This window comes from Nipponia nippon, unplaced genomic scaffold, assembly GCF_047370975.1.
Source record: "Nipponia nippon isolate SJK-2023a ecotype South Korea unplaced genomic scaffold, ASM4737097v1 scaffold_1, whole genome shotgun sequence".
Taxonomy (NCBI): Eukaryota; Metazoa; Chordata; class Aves; order Pelecaniformes; family Threskiornithidae; genus Nipponia; species Nipponia nippon.
Genome location: NW_028262290.1, coordinates 84,810,191 through 84,836,877, shown reverse-complemented (window position 1 = coordinate 84,836,877; position 26,687 = coordinate 84,810,191).

Genomic DNA, 26,687 nt, shown 5'->3' with positions numbered 1-26,687 from the left:
TACCTCCAGGGATGGAGACTCAACCACTTCCCTGGTCAGCCTGTTCCAGTCCCTGACTACCCTTTCAGTGAAGAAAGTTTTCCTAGTATTCAATCTAAACCTCCCCTCGCACAACTTGAGGCTGTTTCCTCTCGTGCTATCACTTGTTACTTGGGAGAAGAGACCAACCGCCACCTCACTGCAACCTCCTTTCAGGTAGTTGCAGAGAGTGATAAGGTCTCCCCTCAGCCTCCTCTTCTCCAGCCTAAACAACCCCAGCTCCCTCAGCCGCTCCTCATAAGACTTGTGCTCTAGACCCTTCACCAACTTCGTTGTCCTTCTTTGGACACACTCCAGCACCTCGATGTCCTTCTTGTAGTGAGGGGCCCAAAACCGAACACAGTACTCGAGGTGGGGCCTCACCAATGCCGAGTACAGGGGCATTATCACCTCCCTGGTCCTGCTGGTCACACTATTCCTGATACAAGCCAGGATGCTATTAGCCTTCTTGGCCACCTGAGCACACTGCTGGCTCATATTCAGGTGGCTGTCAAATGACACCCCCAGGTCCTTTTCTGCCTGGCAGCTCTCCAGCCACTCCTCCCCCAGCCTGTAGCATTGCATGGGGTTGTTGTGACCCAAGTGCAGGACTTGGCACTGAGCCTTGCTGAATCTCATACAGTTGGCCCCGGCCCAATGATCCAGCCTGTCCAGGTCCCTCTGTAGGGCCCTCCTACCCTCCAGCAGATTGACACTCTCACCCAACTTGGTGTCACCTGCAAACTTACTGAGGGTGCACTCAATCCCTTCATCCAGATCATCAGTGAAGATATGGAACAGGACCAGCCCCAACACTGAGCCCTGGGGAACACCACTTGTGTCTGGCCGCCAACTGGATTTGACTCCATTCACCACCACTCTCTGGGCTCAGCCGTCCAGCCAGTTTTTAACCCAGCACAGCATGCACTTTCCAAGCTGTGAGCAGCCAGTTTCTCCAGGAGAATGCTGTGGGTGACAGTGTCAAAGGCCTTACTAAAGTCCAAGTAGACAACATCCACAGCCTTCCCCTCATCCACTAAGTGGGTCACCTTGTCATAGAAGGAGACCAGGTTAGGTGAAGCAGGACCTCCCTTTCATAAACCCATGCTGGCTGAGCCTGATCCCCTGGTTGTCCCGCACGTGCCACGTCCTTCCCACAGGCTGCAGTTCTTCATGAACTGCTCCAGCATGGGTCCCTTCCATGGGGTGCAGTCCTTCAGGAACAGATTGCTCCAGCGTGGCTCCCCCCATGAGGTCACAAGTCCTGCCAGCAAACCTGCTCCAGCATGGGCTCCTCTGTCTCCACGGGTCCACAGGTCCTGCCAGGAGCCTGCTCCAGCATGGGCTTCCCATGGGGTCACAGTCTCCTTCAGGTGCATCCATTTGCTCTGGTGTGGGGTCCTCCATGGGCTGCACGTGGATATCTGCTCGACCGTTAACCTCCATGGGCTGCAGGGGAACAGCCTGCCTCAGCATGGTATTCACCGCAGGCTGCAGGGGAATCTCTGCTCTAGTGCCTGGAGCACCTCCTCCCCCTCCTTCTTCATCATAGAATCATAGACTACCAGGTCGGAGGGGACCTCAAGGATCATCTGGTCCAACCCTTCCAGGCAAGAGCACAGTCTAGACGAGATGGCCCAGTACCCTGTCCAGCTGAGTCTTAAACGTGTCCAGTCTAGCAGAGTCAACCACTTCCCTGGGGAGATTACTCCAATGGCTGACTGTTCTCATTGTGAAAAATTTTCCTCTCATGTCCAATCGGAATCTCCCTGGGAGTAACTTGTACCCGTTACCCCTTGTCCTCATAAAAAGGGAGTCTCCATGTTCTTTGTAGCTCCCCTTTAAGTACTGGTATGTGGTGATGAGATCACCTCTAAGCCTCCTTTTCTCAAGCCTGAACAAACCCAGCTCTCTCAGCCTATCCTCATACGGCAGGCTTCCCAGACCTTTGATCATTTTGGTGGCCCTTCTCTGGACCCCTTCCAGCCTGTCCACATCTTTTTTGTATAGTGGGGACCAGAACTGTACACAGTATTCCAGGTGTGGCCTGACAAGTGCCGAGTAGAGTGGCATAATGACTTCTTTATCTCTGCTGATGATGCCCTTTTGGATGCAACCCAGCATCCTATTGGCCTTCTTGGCCGCAGCAGCACACTGTTCACTCATGTTGAGCTTCCTGTCCGCCAGGACCCCCAGGTCCCTTTCCACGGAGCTGCTCTCTAGCCAGGTGGATCTCAGTTTGTGCTGCACTCCTGGATTATGTTTTCCCAGGTGCAAGACCTTACACTTATCTTTGTTAAACTTCATAAGGTTCATGTTAGCCCACTCTTCCAACCTATCCAGATCTTCTTGCAGGGTGGCTCTCTCTTCCAGAGTGTCTACTTCCCCAATCAATTTGGTGTCATCTGCAAACTTCATCAGGCTACACTTGATCCCGTTATCCAGATCACTTATGAAGATATTGATTAGCGTTGGGCCCAATATCGATCCCTGGGGGGCCCCACTTGTGACAGGTTGCCAGTTTGAAAAGGAGCTATTTACCACCACCCCTTTCGGTGCAGCCTGTCAGCCAGTTCCTCACCCACTGCAGAGACCCCTTGTCCAGGCCATAATGCATCAGTTTCTCCAGGAGGAGGTTGTGGGGAACCGTATCGCAGGCCTTGGAGAAGTCCAAGTAGACAACGTCGACCGCTTGCCCCATGTCAACCGAACAGGTCACTTTATCATAGAAGGCCACCAGATTTGTCAGGCACGATCTGCCCTTAGTGAAGCCGTGTTGGCTTTTCCCAATCACGTGCTTCATTTGACTTGTGATGGCCCCCAGGAGGATCCGTTCCATAACTTTCCCAGGGACTGAAGTAAAACTGATGGGTCTATAATTACCCAGATCCTCCCTTGAGCCCTTCTTGTAGATAGGGGTAACATTCGCCTTCCTCCATTCCTCTGGGACATCCCCCGATCTCCATGACTTCTCAAAGATTATGGAGAATGGCCCCGCAATGACATCAGCCACCTTTCTCAATACCCTCGGGTGGATGGCATCAAGGCCCATCAATTTGTAGGGGTTAAGCTCCTGTAATAATTCACATACTAACTCCTTCATCACTGATGGTGGGTCTATGTTTGGATCATGACCCTGACCTTGGTGTCTGCAGGGCTGTTCCTCTCACATATTCTCACTTCTCTCTTTCATCTGCAATTGCACAGTTGGGTTTTTTTTTCCCCTTCTTAACTATGTTATCCCAGAGGTGCTACCACTGTCACTGATGGGCTCAGCCTTGCCCAGCAGTGGGTCCATCTTGGAGCTGGGTGGCACTGGCTTTATGGGACATAGGGAAAGCTTCTAGCAGCTTCTCACAGAAGCCACCCCTGTAGCCCCCCTGCTACCAAAACCCTGCCATGCAAACCCAGTACAGAAGGGCGCACTGGAGACGAACAAAGCATTAATTAAATGCAAATGTAAAACATTCCCTGAAGACAATAGTTATAAAGGAACTCAGTATAGGAAGGTGGTTTCTTAAATAAGAGTTATTAACTGTTCATCTACAATTGGATGGTCAGCCGCTACCTTCTGGCCATGGAGACATATTATTTACTACTTCGGATTTTAAAGCCAAATATTTAAATTCATTTAAATCTTTGTGTAGATGCTCAAGTATTAAAATACCTCATCTGGATTTATGTTTACTTCTAAAGTGAATTCAGCAATTTTTTAATAGAAATACCAATGTATATGTTTAATCCAATTTAACTAATTTGTTTTAATTAAATTCACATTCATTTTCCTGAATGTTCTAATTTATAAAATTGCAGAAGGAAAGACTGGCAATCTTAAGGAATGATGGGAAATTTATTGTGCAAGGTTCTAGCCTTTTGTGTGTAAACATCCTGCAGAAAGAAGCACTACTTCTAGAAACTGAGACTCTCATTTTAAGTTATCTGATCTGATATGTAAGAGTCAGCTTCTAAGAGCAGAATCACATGAAGGTAAATAACATTTCCCAAAATCTAAGTGGCATTAATTCAGCTAAATAGAACATGTACACTTACCAGGCAACTTCCAATATTGTAATTTCTCACATAAAAACTCTTATATGTTTACATACGCAGAATAACATGTACATAGTCAATAGATGCCATAAAATCATTAGCCACCCACTGACTTTCTGTGAAGCAATATAATCAAAGCTTAGAGGAAGAATAATAATCTGCAGATACTCAGTGTAAAACCAGCATGATCTTAAACTACAAAAATATAAAATTTCTGCACTTTAACAGGACAGGTGGGAGAAGGAAGATGAAGGAATTCAAACTAATTAGTCTATGTAAAGGTTAGGTACACTGCTTAGAGCAATGATAAAATTGTTGATCTTAGATAAGCAAACATGGTTGTCAGAGCTGTTTAATACTTGGAGACTTTCTTACTCTGAAAAAAGGGAACGATAAATATTGAGCTGCCATGGTGGCAGACATAAGACAATAAACCTCTCTTAGCAGAGAGAGAAGGCTGTTCTAACCTTATCAAAGGTTGTAATCCAACCACAAGCTCTGTACTTAGTGTAACAGTTATGTTCAACAAATTCCTAAAGGGGAAACATTTTGCAAAAGGAGCTCACTGCCCTCCACTGGAACAACACAGGATTTCTGTTGTGGAGGTACCACTCACCTAGCTTTAGACTAGGGATATGTTGCACACCTTCATCACAACCCTACTTAATTAACACCATCAGCCACATGTGGCACAATAATAGGAGAGTTTCTTATATGACCACCTCTCAGGTGACTTCAATGTTTTGAACTTGGTTATGTCTGAGAGAATGCCTCAGCTATTTAAGAATACAGAACGAAACAAACATGTGGCACAGTCAAAGGTATCTATTCAATTGAGGTTTAGTTCTGAAAAGTGAGTGCGATACCTATTTTACACGTTCTCCACCCACATGGCTTCTGAACATATAAGAATAGCTTCAGACCAAATGAAGAGCCAGAAGTCACAATTATACTCAAATGACTATACACAATGACTCAAGTCAAATGAGTATACCCAATGACTCAAAGAGAGCAGGAAAGCCTGGGGATATTGTCAGCATCCAAAGTTACTTGCATTAGCAAGAAGTGTGTTAAAAAAACCTCTCCGGTATCTGAAAAACAGAGCATGCCTCCTGCTGCACAGGCGACACAATCCTGGTAAACAGCAAAGGTCAGTGATAATCTGACCTGGAAATAACCCCACCTGTAAAACTTGTACTATTTGCAATTCTGAAGAGGACATGCCAACAAGCCATATGAGAAATTTTAAGCCTAAAGAGAAAGATTTATGCTCTGGCAATCTCAAGTACTTCAGAGAAACTTCTTCCTTGCTCACTGTCTTCACAGAACTCAAATTTTGCAACAAGAATGAAAATGCTAGAAACAGAGAAAACCAGAAGGAAATCAGACTGGAGGAGAGCTCTGTAACAAGCCTGACAGAAAACAGAGGCTCTCAAATGATTCTTTTAAGTCAGGTGACTGGATCTTCTGGACAGTCCCATCAGAATACAATACTTACTAGAAACAAGAATGAAAGACTATTTAGTCCCAGAATTTATGAACCCTACTTGAGACTACCACCAACCATAAATCACTTGAAATAGCAAACCTATTAGTAACAGGTAACAGCTGTTTGGTTCCATACCTGTATCTGATATAAAACCTTGCTGACAGAACAGTGCTAAATTCTGCGGTTTTCTGCTCTGATTGGATTGATTAATGTCACTGTTTATTATCTGGAGTAATCCCTTTCCAAGGTGCCTAACTTTTTAACATAATGAAATACAATGTTAGAGATACCTAACAAACTAGTCCAGGGCTTTTTCTACAGAGAAGCCTTAGAACTATCATCCAAAGACCAAAAACTTAAGCAAAAGAATTAGATTCTGAGCAGAATTTTCATATGGTTTCTCTAGGTCTGTATGACCATAATATTTCCTGATCAGTCAGAAGCTGTGGCACTTTCAGATCACTTTTGTTCTTGTGTAGTTTGTGTTAACCTTGGTATTTAGGAGCAAGTATCTGATAGCTGTCAGCTATTTTTGCTGATTATTGACTAAGTTCAGGAGATCTATGATTGTCACATACAGAACTACATACACTGCATTTGGAGATTTATTTCCACAAAGTTCAGAAGCCTCTTTTCAATTTGGGGGAAAAAAAAAAAAAAAAAAAAAAAGACTGGGTCAAATTTTACATGGTACCTACTCCTATATGCAAAAAAACTATGGAAGAAGGCTGGGGACCTTGGATACAATTTTATGCTTCACACTTACCATTGGCTATACCAAGGCAATGTCCTTCTTGTGCTATACAGGGAACAAAGCAGCCCTACTCATATGAACAACTTCTCTTGTAGGCAGATACACTGCAGCTCCTCATTTGCAGTTGTCAGTGACCTTAAGCGCACACAGGCCTTATTGCTTTTACTCTGGAGAGCTCTGGAAGCAAACCGCAGCAGCAAAAAATAACCACTGTGTTGGGGTGGCTTTAGACTCTCTGATCCTTCTCTAAACTATTCTCATTCTTTGGTACGGTAAGAGTAAATCATGCAGCTGTCTGTTTTGCATGTGCCTGGGAAGAAAGCATCCTATTTACCTTCCTCTGCTTGTACAACACTCATAGCTAAGCTGAGCAGAATTCTTAAGAAAACATATACTATTAAACAGGAAAAATCTTTCTTGATGAAAAACATAAGTATGAGTGGGGAAGAAGGCACTGACAAAATGAAAAAACACACCATGAACAGACAAAGCTATTATACAGGTAGGATAAAATTATCCACAAAGCAATTTTGACTCTTTATATTTCCCAAATAATATACACTTCCCAATGTGCTGCTGAACTAAATACTTCTTAATTTCATTGATGACCTAAACAAACCATACATGCTCATAACATCACAAGCTCTGAGTAGTGGAACCTGTTTTCACTAGGATGCAAACCTCAGTGGAAGGAAGCAGAGGAAGAACAGTACAGTATTTCCCCATGATACTGGAAAATTTGCTGAACAATGCTCTTCAACAGCAGAATGCTGTATTTTAATAAACAACCAATGTAATTCAAGGCTTCTTGCTACTTTATGTGGAAGAGTATTTTGAAAGCATCTAAATTCATTTTCCTTCAGAAACTCTTCCATGTTATGGTGGTTCAGTGAGAAAAGAACAAAAGATTCCTGAAAATGGTCTCTGTTGTCAGAGCAATGTTTTTTAAAATAAGCCAATTAAAAATTCCAGATTAGTAGAAGATGAAAAAAAAAGAAAAAGTACCATTTCTGTTTCAAAAATGGTAAAAGGGAAAAATCATTCCTCATGCACAGAAAGGAGCACTGGTATTACACTACATTGCATTTCGACCACATAATTAAATGGCTTAGCCTTGGAACAGGGTTATTCAAAGTTGCTCTTACTCAAGAGCAAGATACCCTCAAAAATTAAACATTGTATGAAGACACCCTTACACCAAAGGTTTCTACAAACCAGGAAAATGTATTTAAGGAGCAGTAATTTCTTGTAATTATAAATTTAAGAGGGCAAGTCTGCCTGTCTTCTGTGTTCCAACACCACCTATTTCAAAAGAAAAAAGGAAAAAGGAAAAAAAAGTTGTGCTCGGGAAGTTGTTTGTTTTAAATCTGTGCAGATTTCATTGTAAACTGCTCTGAGAATCTTCATTACTCTACCATTAGCAACACTATTTCTTTTATTGTGATAATGATCAGAGCTAAGGATTAGTTTATTGCAGCTTCAGTATTATAGTCAAGCTAGGAGAAAACAACCAACAATCTCGTATTTTTCAAATACACTATTTGAAGTTGCTTTCTTTTTGCTACAAAATTAGATATGTAACAAAATGAGCCTGAAGGCTCTATTTTTTTTAAAAAACGGGAGAATTGTTTTTAAAATAACTATATAAAACTAAATGTGTTTAGTGTGTAAAGAGCACACAACTGAGGGACAAGCTAAAGACAAAACCAAACCTTTTTTTTTTAATCTAATTTTAATTAAATTAACTGGGATCTTGCTACTTCTTTTCATTTTGATGTGAAGGTAGGTAACTCTATGCAGCATTTAGATTCTTTCAGTAGCAATAAGATATAAAAATATAAGTAGGCAGTTTCATTTCAAAACATAGCTGAGTTTAGAAAGTAAACTCATAGGATTGTAACAAAAGTCATCTTCTGTCTCAATTTCATTTAAATAATTTTCAAGAAAAGGCACCATATATTTCCCTATTTTTTTATTTTATTTTGTCCTTACCTCATACCTGTCATTTTAATGCTGTTATACTATTAACATGTTAATTGTGAAGTTCTGAAGCAAAATGACTTTGTGAACAGAAAATCCCTTTCTTTACCTCTGCTTGATCTCTTGCCTTACACAGAGAGTGACACCTACTGCCAAGCACCAGAAAGGATCATGAGGAAAATTAAGAGAAAAAATTTGCATACCATGCCCTGCTCAGAACTGAATGAACACTGGCAGTGGTAATGAAAATTGGAAAACATGGTGAAGTCAGGCCACATTAGGAGCAGATGCAGTTCCGATCTGCTAAATAGGATAGTATTTCCTATTTTGAGAGCTTTTATCCTTGGGTGGGCCAGGCCAGGGAAAGGGGGAGAGAAATAATTTCCTTGAATCTCCACCTATATTTTTCTTGTACACTTTTCTACCTTCAGCATTCTGAAAGGAGTTGTAACACATGGATGCAGGTAATAACAGAAGGCAGCAACCTCACTGGCACAGAAGTCGCTTCCAGTTCCATGGACTTAATAACCATAGTTGTGGTTCAGTTCCTTCCCTTTGTCACAGAAATAGGTTTCACTGACGGGCACAGGGTTAACTCCTTACAAGAATTTCATCAGGTTCAATAGTATGACTGGACCTCAAAAAAGGATTGGATAATTTCATCACTATTCATGTTATTAACTGAAAATAATGACATGGATGGTCTCTTGGTTGAGATTGTCAGCAAGGCATCTATGTGTACTAAGGAGGATTTTCTCTTTCTGGAGAAATATGTTTTTCTGCCAAAACAGAACTGAGGGGGTACATCAGAATATCTGGAATGCACAACTCATTTTTCTTGAAACTATCAAGCTCCTGCTGGAAGCTATTCTAACCCAACAAATTGTTTCACTCAGTGTATAGCAATGTCTTTGCACCTAATATATGAAGGGAATTATTATTAATGAGATTACTATGCTTAGCAGTTCTCACACAATACACTGATCATTTAATTCACTCTAAAAAGAGAAACAGTAAGCTATAGAACTGTCAAAAGAAGTGCTGCACTTGCTGAATTGATGAAGTACCAAAATAAAGAAGGAACCTGCCTCTGGACATTTATCAGGTTGTATTTTCTAATAAACTCTGACACTGCACAAGATGTCAGGCTCTTCTCCATGCTGTTGCTCAGAGTCAGTTCCAGCACTACAAAATGGCTGCAAACATAGCAACTGCTGTTCAGGAGTGGTAATGGACTAGGCCCAGAGAGGACGAGAGGCCAATGCCCAGGTATGTCATTATTTTTTTTCCTTCTCAGGATCCATGGTTAAATGTGTGATATGGCAAAGCAGAGCAGTTAGGGGTTTTATAATCCTGGTTCAGCCTGCTTGGACATTTTTTCTCTGCCCAGACAAGAAAATATCAAAGGAGCACACTAAAGGGAATATGCCAACAGGGAAGTCTACCATGATTTTACGAGTCAGGGTAGCTACCTGACCAGGGGTTAGGAAGTCTCACTGAAAGACAGCACAGCAAGGAAGTTAAATTTTTTCCAGAAGTCTGAAGAAAAAAAACAGGATAAGGAAGCCCGCCAAAGGGAGGGCTGCTAGAAGGACCCAGGTGGGCATGGCAGGTGAGTAAGACTACCTCCAAAGATAGCTGCTGCTAAGCCAAATGGTTCAGACTCCCTATCTTTTGACATTCAGCTGGAAGTCACAGCAAATGTAATCCCAGTATTTTGTTTCATTTTACAGTGACATAAAGATCGACAAAACTAATGTGGCAATGGAAAATGTTACAATACCGAATTATCTTGAGTGCCTCAGCAAATTGCAGACTAGATTTGCTTGACTTGAAGGCATCAAAGAGTACCAGAGCTGTGAACAGAATAGGAATACATAAAGTTAGCAATAGAAAGTTAAAAGGGCTATGAAAAACAACAAATATACCAACTGCAACCCAATCTGATGTCTATACACCATCATGGGATTATTTACATAAGCTTTCACTGAGTTTCAGCAAAACTGGATGACAGCATAAAGAAATGCCCAGCCTTGTAAACACTGACTTCAGTGAGACAAACTGTGGACCAGTGACTGATCTGCAAACCACTATGTTTACAAACAGTAGCTTACATGGTAGATAAGGAGCACTCCATTTAACTTTTGCTTTGTAGAGATGACATTATGAAATATTTAAACTCTGAAGGGAAAAAAAAAATTATGATGTAAAATGTTCCTACTCTTCCATGCCAAGTTCCAAGTTCTTTTTGTTCTGTGTAGTTTAGACATACTAACATTATGCTCTCTCTTCTCTATTTAGACAATTATTCTTCCTTCTAGTACCTACAAGTGTATGTTTTTATATGGTATATTTAGCCATAAAACTTGCTGAATTTAGTATTTTATGCTCTTACACACTTTACTAGCTTTAATGTATTCTAGACTTACAGAGCTGTGTTGCTTTTTTCAGTGTATTCCTTACTTTTGCAAAAGATAAAATATTTTAATAAATGTTAAAATATTGTATGTATCAATGGCTACAATTTAAAACATTTTTCCAAGCATTCTATTTCCGTGAGACCTTCAAAATCATGGTCAAATTTTTCTCAGGTAGTTTTCTTTAAGAATACACATTATTTTGGCTTGTAAGGTGCATTGCACAGACAGAAGTAGTCTATACCCAAAACTAAGTGGTTTGAACAGAAGTAATCCCAGTAATGGGGGAAAGTAACAAAGTCTGTTGAGGGAGGACAACAAAAAACCACTGCACTGGGACAGTTAGTCTACAGGCAGAGCTTGCTTTTAAAAGACATTGCAAATTTGCCTTTATCATGTGGTAGATGTCTTTTTTTTAAAGTGAATCTTTAATAAGGATTTTAAGGATTTTTAAATTAGTTTCAGATCACAAATCTCAGCGCTAAGGTGGTCAAAGGATAATAAAGGAATTAGATTATCAAGTCCTTTTAAATCCCAGTGTGCCCCTAGTAGCACTAGGACCTTTCAGACATCCCAGGCAAAAGATCCTCTGATATATCTCATCCAGTCAAGCTCAAACTAATATATTACTTTGTTTGACATTGCAGCATATGTTTATTTATTGTGACCTTTTATTTTGTTAACACTTCACTTATCACTAGTGTCTTAAATACCATATTCTGTCTGTAGCTGACATTGGCCTGTGTTGTTTTACTATAAATGTTTAGTTTAACTGTGCTTAATCCTAAAATACTTATTTTAGCTTTTTACCTGAAAATGGGTACTAAAACTATACTTAGCATTTCAGTGTACGTTTGTCTGTCTGCTAAAGCTACCCATAATCTGATTTTAAAAAGTTCTTTAAATCCATAAAGCAGAAAACTGTGTCTGTAAGTAAGTGCTCATGTAATGTCTCTATTCACACAGAAGCCTACACAAAACTGCAAGGTACGGTAGAAATTCCAGACTGCTGGCTTTAACCACTTACCATATACGTCAATAGTCCAAGCTGATCCTAGGCCTACTTACAGATACAACAAACTGAAAAGACTGGAGCAAGTGAAGTCTATTGGTTCAAAGTTGGATTTCAGGATAATTTCTTGGTATTTCTAAATTATAATTAAGGCCCTGTAGTGTGTAAATTTGTCCCTGATGCCAGGAACCCATGGAAGATTTACATTGCCGTCAGGAGCCAGCAGCTTACTGCAGTCTCCTGAAATCTCTAAGAGGCTAAATAAGCATCAGTGGACTGAGAACTCGGGGGTTATATCCTATGCAACTGTCTGACATGTAAAGCAATGTATCTGGGCCGTGGTGTATTTAAAAATAAATTTTTCATGTCAATGACTCTCCAAACCAAGAAAATTCTGACAAAATAGAATTACAAAAATCCACCTTATAATTCTGAAGTAAATTTAGCTGAACAAGCCATATCACTACTTCCTTCATTAAGCAGATTTACTTTTCAAAGCTTTGGCTGTTAACCTGACAGGACCATTTCATTGCTGACCTATTCTGATCTTCTTAGTTGTAAGCAATTAAAGGACTAATTGAGAATCAGGCTGCTATGTCAATATTCTCATCTTACATTTAAAGATGTAATTTACCAAAACTGTACTCTAAGAAACAGTTACATTGACAGAATCATAACACATGAATACAGTACGATAATCTGAATAACTATTGCACAACAGGTTTCTAAGATAGGACACATCTTGCTCCTTGCCTTAATTACTGACAGGGGTTTTCTCATTTTTATTCACATAGTCAGCCTTGTGGCAAAAGTTTTTTGATTGGAATTTTGCATTTAGCCTGAGACTCCTGAAAGCGGGAAGATAGCGCCTGTCTGCAACTCCTTCTGTATAACAATCATGCTACTGTACGCCAACAGATTTCTGCTCTAACGGAAATATGGTCTGCAAGACCTTAGTATCTGGTGAACCTTGGCAGAAAGATAACACTCTGAACATGTTCAATATTTTATCTACCTATAGGCCCCAAACAACATTACCTATTATTATTAGTGAATACCCTTAGGCAATGCAGAAATGTGAATAAAGTTTTCTGCATCAAAGAGCTCGCACTTTAGAGCACTAGACTGAAGAGAAATAAAAGACAGCAGCACAAGCAAACAAACAAGCATTAAGAACCAAAGGTATAGTTTTCTGAAATGATCTGCACTGATCTGTCACTGCTATCAATGTAGTATCTGGATTTACAATATATTCATCTGCCAGTACATTCATCTTAAATGAGAGTTTCTAAAAATCTACTTTTTAAAAAATAAACCAATCTACCACGAAGTTGAGTTGATATTTGAGGCTACATGATCTTTAATATCTTTCCTTAGGATCTGTATTTCTTAAAGGTAAATAAACTCCACATTTTGCAGTCATGTAAAGACCACTATTGAGCTAAACATATGCAGCAACAGGAAAGCAGTAGGTTGCTATTAAATGTAGCAATCTAAGAAAAGGAAGAAATTTGCAGGAGAAAAAAATATGCTGATAAGCCTTTTCAAGATCTTGTAAGAATTGCTGAAGTGAGGCAAAGAAAAGGTATAGTCTGTCAGTACCAACAGCCTATGCTTAGAGACAGCATTAGATTATTATTGCTGGAGCAAATCCTTCCAGCATCTCAGGTACTTCTTGAAGTAATATCTTTAATATGTCTGATAGCCTAAATCAACAGTACTAGCAGGTGTTACTTTTACACATACTTTCTGGAAAAATCTTTTTAAAAGGCAGTTTAAGTGCACACCAGATTAACTACTTCTGTGGATATTAAAAAAAAAATATTTGGTCTACATAATATGAGAAGTCTTGTCATGTATTACTTTGTATAAACTTAAAGGACCTACATAAGCTCTGTATGTATAAATAGTTTTTACTGAAATTGCTATCTAAAAGAATAAATGAAGAATTACAGCTCCCAAAGCCAGAAGTGTGTGGAATTAATTTCTATTTTCTGCTTTTGTATTTTGCAAATAATGTTCTCAGTGTCAGGTGGGCCCATTAGCTACTTTGTCAAAACTGTGGTGGGCATTTTTGGTTTTTGTCAGTTCCACAAAATTAAAATTTCTCCTACTACTTTTTTCTGACCTAAATGTTTCTTTTAATTTAGATGAAATTGAATACATCACAAAATTGAATTTAAATTGAAGTACTTTGAATTTAAAAGCAAAACATCTTGGTGAAACTATGGAAAACAACCAGCAAACTTGGTACCTTTTTTTTTTCCCAATCTATTTTCTGCTAGCTAGCCGTGAAAATAAAAACTATTAAAGCCTGACAGAAAGGTTCAAGTCATTGTTTTCTCTACAAGGCTAAATAATTTGATGTAGTAATTCTACCAACTTATTGCATCTATCTGCTGTATTTACGAGCACAGGTATTTGTATGACTTTAATTCCATGAATGAACCATTCTTGTTACTATTTTTAATATTAGTCCAGATACCTATATTCCTCTTTCCTTCTGTAATGATCATTCTTGATAAGCTTGTACGACTGATTTTTCCTTATCAGAAATTCAGTGGATTCTTCGTGGCTTTTTTTATGCTACGTACTTTATTCCTACAGTCATAGCCCTCAAAGTTTGCCAAGATAGAATTTGTATCATCTTCCAAAGTTTAGATTATATCTAGTGTATTGTATCACTAAACTTAGACAGAAAGATTTGAGGTTTAAATGATGTAATTCAACAGGGATAACTAAATACTGTTATGACTGTAAAATAATTTTGAAGGCTTACTTTATATATATAGGAATATATATAGGAGTAATATATAGAGTAACAATAGAAAGTTATATAGAGATATATTCCTATAGAGAGAGAGATACAGACGGAGTACATGTGTAGATCTTCCTTTACATATATAGATAAATAAGCAAAGGAGAAGAGCCATATTATTCAAGTGATTAGAATTGCAGCTCCATCTTCAAGATGAGAAACATCCTCAAACATCTTCACCTAGTAACAGTAATTTTATAATCCCTCCCCAAAAAGGAAGATCATCATGAGATGATCACTCTGTTTAGGGACTAAGAGCACTAAATTCTTACAACAGTAACTTAAGAATGTTATTTCCTTATGGCAGGTACTAGCTCTGTGCAGTCCCTTTACTGCTTAGTATCCCCCTTCATTTTGTGGTGAGGAAAACTGTCAGAGAAGTGTCATAAAACTAGTAAATAATAGTGATCTCACTGCAACACATACCTCACTGCTGTTTTTTCCAATCAAGAAGAGATACTGAGGGTGCATGGTGGGGTCAGACTACCATATGTAAACACATATATAAAAAAAAAAAAAAATACTGGTTTAAAAACTCCTTCCTTGGCTAAATCACATAATCACATCAAGGGAGAAAAAAAGTCTCTTCCCTATTTCTCAACAAAAATACAAACAGTTGCTGCCACTCCAAGGTTATATGATTTCAGAATTTCATTATTCTTATAAAAATACACAACGGCACAGTTATTTTACACTGAAGTGATGTCAGGGGAACATTGTGACAATATTTACACAAGCCTTTACTAGACAGAACAGCTCCCTTTGGTTGTTTCTTTCCCTTTTGAACATTTGAGCAACAGAATTTTACTTGCAAAAAGGATCATACCATGTGAAATTCAAGCTTGTACAACTTCTACAAAGCATCCATGGCATGGCAACAAAGTTGCAGCGAGGCAGCTGCAACCACTTAATGCTTGTTTTACACACAATTGGCTTTTTGTGAAAAGAGGTATTTCAAGTTGTTGAATGCTTTAGCTCCTAACATTTATCTGAATTATCCACTTTTAGGAAGAGTAGATGCCATCTTAAGATTCCTTTTCAAAGTTCCTGATGGGTATGTTTCCCAAGTTTTAAGACATTTTTTGCTATGCCTTAGAAGGGTGATTTCCAACCCAAAAGGCATATTCCATCACTAAAGGTCACAGTTATACCTTGTGCACTTACAATCTCTCAGCTGCAGGCTGTTACTGATGCTGTCGGAGAGTTTCGACTCGGGCCCTCCTACGATCCTGCTTTCTCCCAAGAGCATGGGCTCCTCCCGCAGGCCCCACTGACAGGGTCTTCCCAGCAAAGCCCCTGCAAACACCAAATATTGCAAAGATGTCTGAGCTCACCAACTCTGGGCTCCCTGAGCCTTCCTCAGTGCTACGGGCCATCACTCACCCTGACCAGCTGCACTCTTTTACAGCAGCGCAGGGAAGGCTGCAGTACACCATAAGTGGAGAATAAAGTGATAAAACAGGTGTCATCTGCAATGGGACCAAAGCTAAAGGGCTGTCTGCAGCTCACTGTGCGAGCACCAGTCGGATGAGAGCTGGGAGGTGGATCAAGTAGCTTCTGCTCATCCTTTTGCATTAATGCTGTTGTGCCACTAACAAGATTTATAAGTAATAATGGTTGTCAAAAGGAAGTAACTGTTGTTGTTTCTGGCTATGCATAACTCGTCAAAATTAAATACACACTCTGCACTAGGGATGCTGTCACCTCTGTTGGACCTCGTTAGGCAAATTGAATTCATAAAATCTTAAATACTGTTGGGCCTGGGCTTTCCTCAACTACAAAATTCAAGTCACAGAATTACTCTAATTATTATCCTCTTGCAGTTGGGTCCTTTTTTGCTGGGAGTACATTTCAGACCTATTTCAGTGTCACTGCATAGAGTCTCCTTGTGAATGCCTTGCCATGGAGGCGCAGGGTGCAGCGCTGCCTTTGCTTTCACCCCATGAGAGCGGCAAGCCTGAGCTGGCTTTGAACATGCCATTGAGCTGCTATGCATGTGCACAGTTTGAACAATTTTTTTGTTTTTTTTCCTCAAATGATAAAAACATATCTGTAAGAACTGGGTCAAATCACTTCAACATTATTTGTATTAAGAACATTGGATTTCATTTCCCAAGTACAATGCAAGAACCACTGAGTAGACAAATTACTGGAGTAGAATGAATTTACTGGCTTCCCTTTGGGAACTTTTAATAACCAGAAATGTTAATAATTAATAATTACCAATAAAAGTCAGCCAGCTCATCTTTACTCATTTCCCATGGTCATTTCCACATTCAGTATTTGATTGATGTGAATTCATTGACCCTAAAGTAATTACCCAATCATTATGAGACAACAAAATGAACTTCAATAATAACCACCAATCAATATAATCACTAATGCAGTATGTTTCACATTAATGATCCAATGTTCAAACTTCAATTTGCTTAATACTGCAATATCCAGGTTCAATAGTCCTTGTCTGTGTGCTTCAGGGTACCATATTCATAAGAGGATGCTTAGATTAAATATCCATTCCTTTAAATGTCAGTCCTTTGTACATGACATATTAGATTTTCCCCCTTCATATTTCCATCTCAAAATGTGTATTTGTAAATGTCCAACAGTGGAAATTAAGCAAGTACAAGCAGATTTATAATTCAGTATACATTCATGTTTACCCTCAAGTTCCCTTGTGAAATGGTTCTGTGGCTAGATAGCATAATTAATATTTCAGACTTCATCAAATCAATAGAGCTACTGACTTATACATAAAGATAACTAACCATTTCATACAAGATTATTTGAACAACCTGTTTATATAAGATGCAATACAACTGCTCATGCCAAAAATTTGCTAACTTTTCACTAAGATGCTCTTCATATAGCTAGAGATTCTTGAATGATGTTGATCTTTCCTCCACAATGAAACTTCTCCAGACTGAGATACAGCTAGCTCCCTGTCTTTTCTACCTGATTTCTCAGAACTGTAAATACACCCCCGCTTGGCTCTAGAAAAAATTAAGCCATTTTGGATACACAGGCTTCTGGGATTTTATGTTTATATGGCTGAAATGCTGTGACTGTTCAGTGGAATTTTGCTTAATAAGTCTAGTCGTAGTTGTTAATAAAGTTCAAAAACTTTTTTATCTAAAGTATTTTTAATGTCTTTTAACTTGTTAAAGCTAGCTACCTGCTTCCCTTTGTTTACATGTAGATCATCATTGATTATTAAAATTATTTACTTATGTATACATTTCCTATTTAATGTACTTTATATTCAGTATTTTCTAGTTTAAAATTTTAAAAGTAATTTTCTATATGGAATGGCCTTATGACAATGTTCACTCTGACTCTACCCAAAAAAACCTTAACATTTTCCCTGGCTTCCTCATTTTTACCCTATTTTAACTCTTTTTTCATCTCTTATTTAAAGTAATTATATTCCACTAATAATTAGTGAAGTCATTACTTATATAAAATATTCATATATAGTAATGAGCTATTACTTGAAACTGAATGTTTATTTTCTGTTGCATTTAAATTTGATTTAAAATCATAACTCCTAAACCAAGCGTATCATCTCACATAAATACTATTTAAAGGAATTCTTAGTTTATGTAAATAAAAGCTGTGTTCTTTAGACTTAATGAATTAATAAGGCATAGATTTTTATATTATATTTAAAACTACCAAGCAGCATTTTGCTATTTCCCTTAAATGTATAGTCTTAATATTATTATCTCATGATGTTCCAAGGTTTCAGAACAATCATGCTTTCAGAATGAGAACCATGCTTTTGTGAATTATACCTCTTTGACATTTAAGTATTTTGAATTTGAAAAAAATTGAGACATAATTAAGTGTTTTAATTATGATAGGGAACATTTACAACCAATCTGCAAGCCTGGTGGAATTAGAATAATCAGATGCTATACTAGAAATAAAGAAACCTTTACTTAACTGCATGGTACTGAAGATAAATTGCTATTCCAGAGCCCCGTGTTCCTTTGGCAGGTAGCTGCAGAGCTGGAAGTCAGCGTGCCAAGGTGAGGAGTAAGTGGCAGCAGGGTTACAGGTGACAGAGGAGACACCTGGCAGCTCAGCAGTACATACCAGCAGCACCACACTGGTATCTCTGGTGGACCTTGGAGGATGTTTGGGGAGGTTCCTTCATGCAGGAACAGCATTGTGTTACTTTCAAACCCAGAAACACATGCCTCCCAAGAGGTGGCTCCTGCTGAGCTTCAGCTGAATGAGGAAGAGCTCACCACCCTGAGAAGGAGGTGGCATGGCAAAATCCCCCAAAATTCCCAAACACAAACCCAATAAAACAGTTTTGTTTAACAAGCCTTCAATGAAAATTAAATAGCATCATTACAATGAGTACATCCAGATCAACTGAAATACAGGTCAATATGAATTGTCTCCATATTCACTAGCGTACCAGATTACTTCTTAATAAAACATCTTCTTACAGCTTCTTGGTTCTTCTGTTGTGTCTCAATAGGCTTAAAAGAGCCTATATCCATTATGCTTACTTTAGATCTGCTTTAACTGATTAGTGCAATCGCTTGCTCTCAGTAAGAAACAGAAAATAAACTGACTCTGGTACAAATGCTGAAGGACAGCAGAGACACAAAGAAAAATAGACCTGTCTGCTGAAATCTGTAATCCTGCCATCAGTGTAGAACTGAGAAGCCAGAATGCATTTAAAAAGGACAAGATTTTGCTATCCAAATGTCCATAATAAAATTAATTTAAGGTCACAATACTGGATTCATAATACAGATGTAGTAATTCAGTTCCTAAAGCTGCAACAGGTTTCCTGTAAGACTGTGATAAAGCCATTGATTTAATAGATTTGGGAATGTGTTCCTAGTTTTAGACACCAAATATTTCCTAACAGCAGCACTATCAATGAAGTAAATTGCTTAAAGATATGCCTAAAGTACTAAAATACTTTACTGAATCAGGGCTTTTGAGTTGCAGTTTCCCAAATGAAGACACCTCCTCTTTTTTTTTTTTTTTCCTCTCAGGTCTCAGCAGGCCTGGTACATACCACATGCTCAGTTTTTCTTCTGCAAATGATCTCCATTAGTACAGAGAAATCATTTAGCACAATTAATCCTGACCTTATTTGGGTTGTCCTGGTCTTTCAGTACAAACAGTAATGGTGCCTCTTTTCCATTCTTTATGATACAATGAACTTGAGCTCATAAAAAAATGGCAGATAGCATTAAATTTTGTTAGAAGACTCTCCCCCAAAGTCTTATGAATCCTGTGAGATAGGAGCAACCAGTGAAGAGTACGTTAGAGGATAAAGAAGTAAAAATATAATTGACCCTGACAGAGAAGAGCCTGAATTCATGTGGGAACAGACACAAGGCAAAAATCTATTTTATAGTAACCTGTGCAGTAATAAAAATTGCTGTTGGAGGCCACCTTCTGAGATATTGCTAAAATAATTTCCTGTGATCTTTGAAGCTTGTTTCTGTACAGATATATATACACAAAATAGTCTGTTATTGGAGGACAAAGTGATAAAAGAACAAAAAAAGACTTTGAAGTTTAAATCCTATATCTAGAATTCAAACACACTGTTCACTTTTCCAGCACAGAACTGTCCTAAAAAAAATTCATACAAGACTCCCATCTTCCTCCAGAAATATAAAAGCAATAATGAATTGCACAGCTATTTTATACTCAGTAAGTAGTTCAGATGAATAAGAAATGACATAAACCTTAAAAATAGTTTGATTAATCCATTAAGATTTAAATCATCACACTGAAATGTCTCATCCATGACACTGAGGGAATAACATTTATTTTGAAATTATTCTACAAGGAAAATAATTTACCTTTTTTTTTCTAGTGACTTGTAGTTAAATTACCCCATGTTAGGTTTTAGCACTTAAGGTAGCATGAAGGCAAGACTACAAAAGGAACATGAGGAGGTTTTTTGTGTTTGTTAATTATGTTAAAATGGCCACGGGTCTTTTCTGCCTGGGAAGGTCATAAAGAGCAGTCTGTACCTGCCCACAACAGCAAATTTTCCTTCTGTTCTGTCAGCTGTCTCCAGCCAGACCATCCCACGTGTAGGAGAGATTTCAGTGCTTATGTCTGCTCTTATTTTGCCAGGCAAATCTGGGCAGGCTGCCTGCAGACGGGTTGTGCAGATGGGTGGTAGTCAGAGATAAAGCGTTGTTTGCCAGTGTTCATGGCTACTCCTAAACTACAGTAGTAAAAAATACAGAAAAATCACATCTCCAGACCCTGAGATAGGTGCTCTAGTAGAGTGGATGGTATCATTACAGAAACATAGTGAGAAATAGACTCTATACTGCATAATTACTACTGCTGTGAGCCCATTGGGTGGAGACATAGATCCCCAACAAGACTTAGGAGAAGTTTTGGCACTTAAGAGCATGCCAAGTGTGATCTCTAAATAGGCCCTTCAGGTGTGAAATCAACTCAACATCTCCTTGACATCTTTGCCAGCACATATAACAGAACTGTCACCATATCTGTAAGGCTGAGCAGCTCAGCTCTTCATTCCTCAGCCTGATGAGACCCTCCTGCTACCTACTTCATTCAGCCCAGTTTCATGCATGCACCATGCCCTAGGTACTCCTGACAAAAGCATAGTAGCGGTGTCTCCCTTTCCTACAGTTTCCAGGGAGAAGAAAGAGTAGGTCTGCCCCACAATGGAGGAGGAGCCAGGAGCTAAAGGTGATCCAGCACAGGTGCTGTCCTACAGTATCTATCACAGCAGGCACAATCAGGTGTTAGTGTTGGAGGACATAAACAGTACAGCAAGTAGAAAACCAGGGCCAGGATCCATCCAGAGGGTCCAGTCAGGAGCAAGAGAAGATGGGGCCAGAGATAAGACTGGAGCTACAGCACAGATCTGAGAGGTCCAAGAGGATTGGAGTCAGGCTACCTACAGCATAGGTTCTTGGCTCCAAGAAGCACAGCCATAGACAAGGCTGGGACAGGCACACCTACAGCTCATCTCAGGAAGGCGTTGAAGGCCCAGGCCTGCACTGAAATAGGGCTCCTGGGCCCATGGGCAGAGGGTGTGGGTGGAGGTCCCAGGTGAGGCTGGGCTGGGTTATTAAGGTCTATTAGTGTCTTCAGAGTCCTGGCAACAATATCAGAGTGACTAGAAAAATTGTCCAAGACGATGAAAAACTTCAACAACTGGGGTACTACATTAAGTATCATTACATATTTTTTCAGAGTGGTGGATCAACTTAGGTTTTCTTACTTCTGTTTAAAGCTGTACTCTTTGCAAAAATAGAAAGTAAGCCCCACTAACAAAGAGATTTGCTAGGGTTGGAGGAAGATGAATTCTGCTTCCTAAACCTAGTTACTGTTTCAGTCAATTAGTATAAAACTCAGGTGTTTCAATCTGAACCAAGATATTACCTGGACCTTACTTAGGTTGAACACAATCCATTCAGTCTTAATCTTGCACATTCTGAATTCCTGCTCCAGTCAAGGACATTTTGTGTCAAGTGACCCTTCCATCAACACAAGTTCACATTCATCTGTGTGAACTCTTTAGTTACTTTAGTTCACTGTTTAGTGAACCAAGCTTCAGAGCTGAAGTACCCCCAAACCCCACTCCCAGTTTTGGGACCAGTGCCCTGGAGTCGGGGCTCTGTGTAACAATCCATGGGGTGTAACCCAGGAGCTTGTCTTTTCCCAATGTATAACTTACACTGAGAAGGGGGTGAAGAAGGGGAGGAATTTCCTTCATATTGTGGTTTACTCCATTGTGAGTACTCAGTATTTTTTAAAATTAAGGAAAATTTGTTGAGGGAAATTTAAGAAAATATGGAATTCTATAATAGGCTTTGCAAATCTCCCAAGGATTTATTTTATGACCACAAATTTTTAAAAAAAATACATTCTTATGTTATTAAATGGTGTTAATTTACTTAATGTTTTCCATACATCTTAATGTGTTACAAAATCATGTAGAAACTGTTAATCTGTCCTCTTGACTGCCTTTAAGCTACATTTGTTTAACAAGCTACATTTTTTTGCATTTGGACATCAGCCCATGGTAAATTTGTCTACATCTAGTAACATGAGAGTAGCTAGGGTCTGATTTAGTACCTTGACTTTATGATCCAAATTGCATAAGCAGTAGTGAAATGTTTATAGTTTTCTTGATTACTTCTTTCCATTTCACACTTAATATACCATTGCTATAAAGAGGACACATTGCACCTTCCAGAGCCATTGTTTCAGGCTACGTGCAGAATAGAGCACTGCATCTGTTTATGTGCTGTTGGCATTTGGATGTTTTGGCCATGGAAGAGTATGTCTCTTGCTGTCTGCATCTGTATTGCCTAAGACAAAAAAGCCTACTAATGCAGGTGAAGTCTCTAGGTATCTAGGTATCCAAGTGTAATAAATATCAACATTTTTTATTTAAATGAAAGATTAGATTCTGGCAAACAATTCCATGGAAACAGGAGGTTTCCATGACAAAACTGCAATCATAAAACATACCAAACCTTGAATGTTGAGTATCATTTTAGCAAACATTAAAAAGGCAGTATAAGATTTTGTCTCTGAAATTCAAATGTCTGTGTCTGTGCATAACATGCAGGATTAACAGTTTGCTTGGATTTCAGATGTTAGTCTGCCTTGACTTACTGGAGTCCTGTATGATTGATCACCCACATCACCAAGAATAGCTTCTAGACCTTGACTGGATGACTCGAGCTTTTGAAGCAGGAAAGTAATAAAATATGACTTCTGAATACCAGTAAAGGCATTTACAAAGTAAGTGTTCAGATGAATAATTATTTTTGACAGCATTCAGGCAAATGTGGAGATTCAGAGTCATTTTGACAGTAAATATGAAGTTGCCTGAAAACTCATAAGCAATGAAAACAATGTGGTTTAAAAGAACAAGAACATACCTACTTCATGATTGACAGATAGATAGATAGATAGATAGGTTAGGGGCCAGCACGGCCCGTGGACCATGGGCCAGTGGGTGCCCACAGGCCAGCAGGTCCATGCCTTCCCTTCCTTGCCCCTGTGGGCACAGTCCCACCACGCCCCAGTGAGCTGAGTGGGGCTGGGGCCCGGGGGGGCCATGTCAGGCGATGTCCAGGTGAAGCAGGTGCTAGGGCAGTGGGTCAGGTCAGGTCAGCCCATGGCTAGGGCAGTCCTGGGGTCAAGGACCAGGGCTCTGGGGTGCTCCCAAGTGCAGGGAAGGCCTCCGCCAAGGTCTCTGCTGGCTCCCTCTCACCTGGCACCTGCCTGGTCTCTCAGTGGGAGGATGTTTCTGGGCCCTGATCTCCTGGCTGCATTGTTCCTTTCCTCCAACTGCCTTCAGAGAAGGAGCTTTAGAGAGTTTTGTTTATAGCTTCTGAACTGCTGTCATTCATCCAAGACACATCTTGGTTCTCTTGTGAGGTACCTGGTTCTCCTTAGTTTCTGTCCTCAGGATTTTGTGGTTCCCAGTGCTTCTATAACATGTTCTTCCATGTGTTTATAAAAGAGGGAAATCTCATGTCTCACCAGCATGTCCAACCATTGCCAATACCCACCAGAGCAGAAATAGTGTTTGGCATGCATTGCTCTCACAACTGGGATTTTGAAAGAGTCCCCCCTACTTCTGTGCTCTCAAATTAGAAATACAAAAACATATCTGCAAGAAGATAATAATTAGGATCTCCAGATTCCCTACTAGCATCATCCTTTTTTTATGTTTATGTGGATGTGCATGTGCATGGGTGATAGATGCGGATAAACAATAAAACTTCCACTGGTGTGTTTGTAGCTCTTACTGGAAATACTTTTGTATGAAGCTGACATGGAACTTCGAAGCCTTATGAGAAAAATCATGTCTGCACACCAAATTAAAGAGTAATGACCACATATTCTTTGTAGTGCAGCTTCTTTTTGACCCTTCAGCCCCTTCCATATCATGTTGTAGTGAGTATAAACTTTAAAATTTGGCGTCAGTTATGTTCCTCAATCAGTCCAGCAAAAGACAAACTCTTCATTACATTTTCCAGAGACCCAGCTGAGGGAGAACTTTTAAAAGACAAATCATTCTGTTTTGCAAATGCAACAGAATGGAATTTCTTACAGTGGACAAATACAAAGTTGCAGGCATATTATGAAATTATGCTGCATTACACTGGTGTATATTCAGCATATGGCAAACCAGGGAAAAAGTAAGAAAGCCTTATGATCTTTTAAAAATAGATGTGTAAAGAAAGAAAAATATAGAGCTGCCACGTATTATTAATACAGTTTTCTTAAACTTTGAGCTTAGATCAAAACAGATTTGCAACCATTAGGTTTTATGTAAGTTAAATAAGTAACCTCATTTTTCAAAAAGGCCAGCTGTCGTTTAGATATTTACATCCGATTTCTGGATTTTGCAAAGTGTTCAGCTCCTCTCAGACCAGTAAAAAAATAGAACTGTGATGTCTTTTAGCTGTTTTACATCTTATGTCTGCCAAATGACAGTCCATGAGGGCTCAAACTCCCTCTCAGGAATGTGTCCATTGGGTGTCATTGCACTGAATTCACCTGAACTGATGGGTATACAGTCAGTATGAGATGACAACAAATCCCTTAAAAGATGTATCTCGAACTTTGTTGCAAGTGCCCAGCTTTGCATATGGTTTTCTAAGGGCAGATCTGTGTTAAGCCTGAAGACGAAACCGGGGCAAAATTCTCCTCTCGGTATAAATCTGTTGCATATACTAAACACATTTCATGCTTGACATTTCCACTGACATTGATAAGAGACAGTGCAAGTACAGAATTAGCAACACAGATTCTTTCTGATGAGAGGAGTGATGAACAACAACAGCCAAAACAAAGACTGCTGTAGCAGACATGAAGGGTACGTTTCTGTCTTCCAGGAACTTTTGATCTTCTTTTTGCAGAACTTAAGTTTTACTGAATTTTCTCTAACCTATGCAGACTTGCTGTTTGTTTATCTTTTCTCTCTTTTCATTCTCTTTTTTATTCCCTGTGTAGTCTCTACATAGTTTTATCCTTTATGTGTAATCTTCTTGCAGTAACTTTCCCTTTTTTTTCCATTTACTCCCTTACCTACCAATTAAAGTTAGACCGAGAATATATCAAGCCATTTTCCGCTGCAACATTAGTCACTGTCTTCACCTGTCACATTTGAATTAAAAGCCCATTGATGCAGAGAGCACTGTCTTCTGTGTTTAAACAGTGCCTATTATTATTGTAGTCCTCGTTCCTTAGTTCTTTGGTTTATGTTGTTGTGTCATTTAATAAAATAACAATATATTTAATTGTAGATTAGATAGAGTATTATCCTAGTTTTCTTGACTGAAACGGGAAGATTTCTAGTAATCTTCAAGTTTGCTCTTCTGAAATAGCCTACACACAGAGCATGTGCATAGGCACAGATACTCTACGTGCTTCACAAATGTGAGTACAAAATTTCTTGTTTGGCTAAAATAGGGATGGAACATAATATGTAGATGAAAAAGAAAGTATACAACTTATACTGAGAAAGCTCATTTGCAGGCACTGTATAAACATTTATGTTTATATGGTAAACATATTTGTTCAGTAAATCATAAGCATTCACAATCTGTTAAATACAAAAAGCCTGTGGAAACTTGTGTCTTCAATCCATTTTACATGATCTTTTTCAGACTTTCATGTTTCCTCAGCTATAAATCTGCTCAAGCAATTAAAAGCCTATTAAAACAATAATCAAATAAATACCATGAATCTGCTTACAGGTGACTCAGAATGAGATTGGCAAAAAGACATTCAGTAATACAATTCTTCTAGCATAATACCTGTTTACAGTTCAAATCAATGTCTTCCACTGGCCAATCAATACCACCTTACTCTGTTTATCACTACTTGTAAACCTTTTCAATAATTCTCATTTTAAAGAGTCACTACTGAAATTGTATAGCCATTGATTGTTTAAAGGTTACAAATAGCAGGAACAAATTGAATTTTAGATTCAATTAAACCTGTTGAAAAATTGCAAATCACATTTTCTTAAGAAAGTTTCATATCAGTCTTTCAGATTAAATCAACTAGCATAGATCCACTACAACCACCATATGTCTGCTAATTTAGATCAGTGGAGGATTTCATTTGTAGGGTAAAGTACCTGCAAG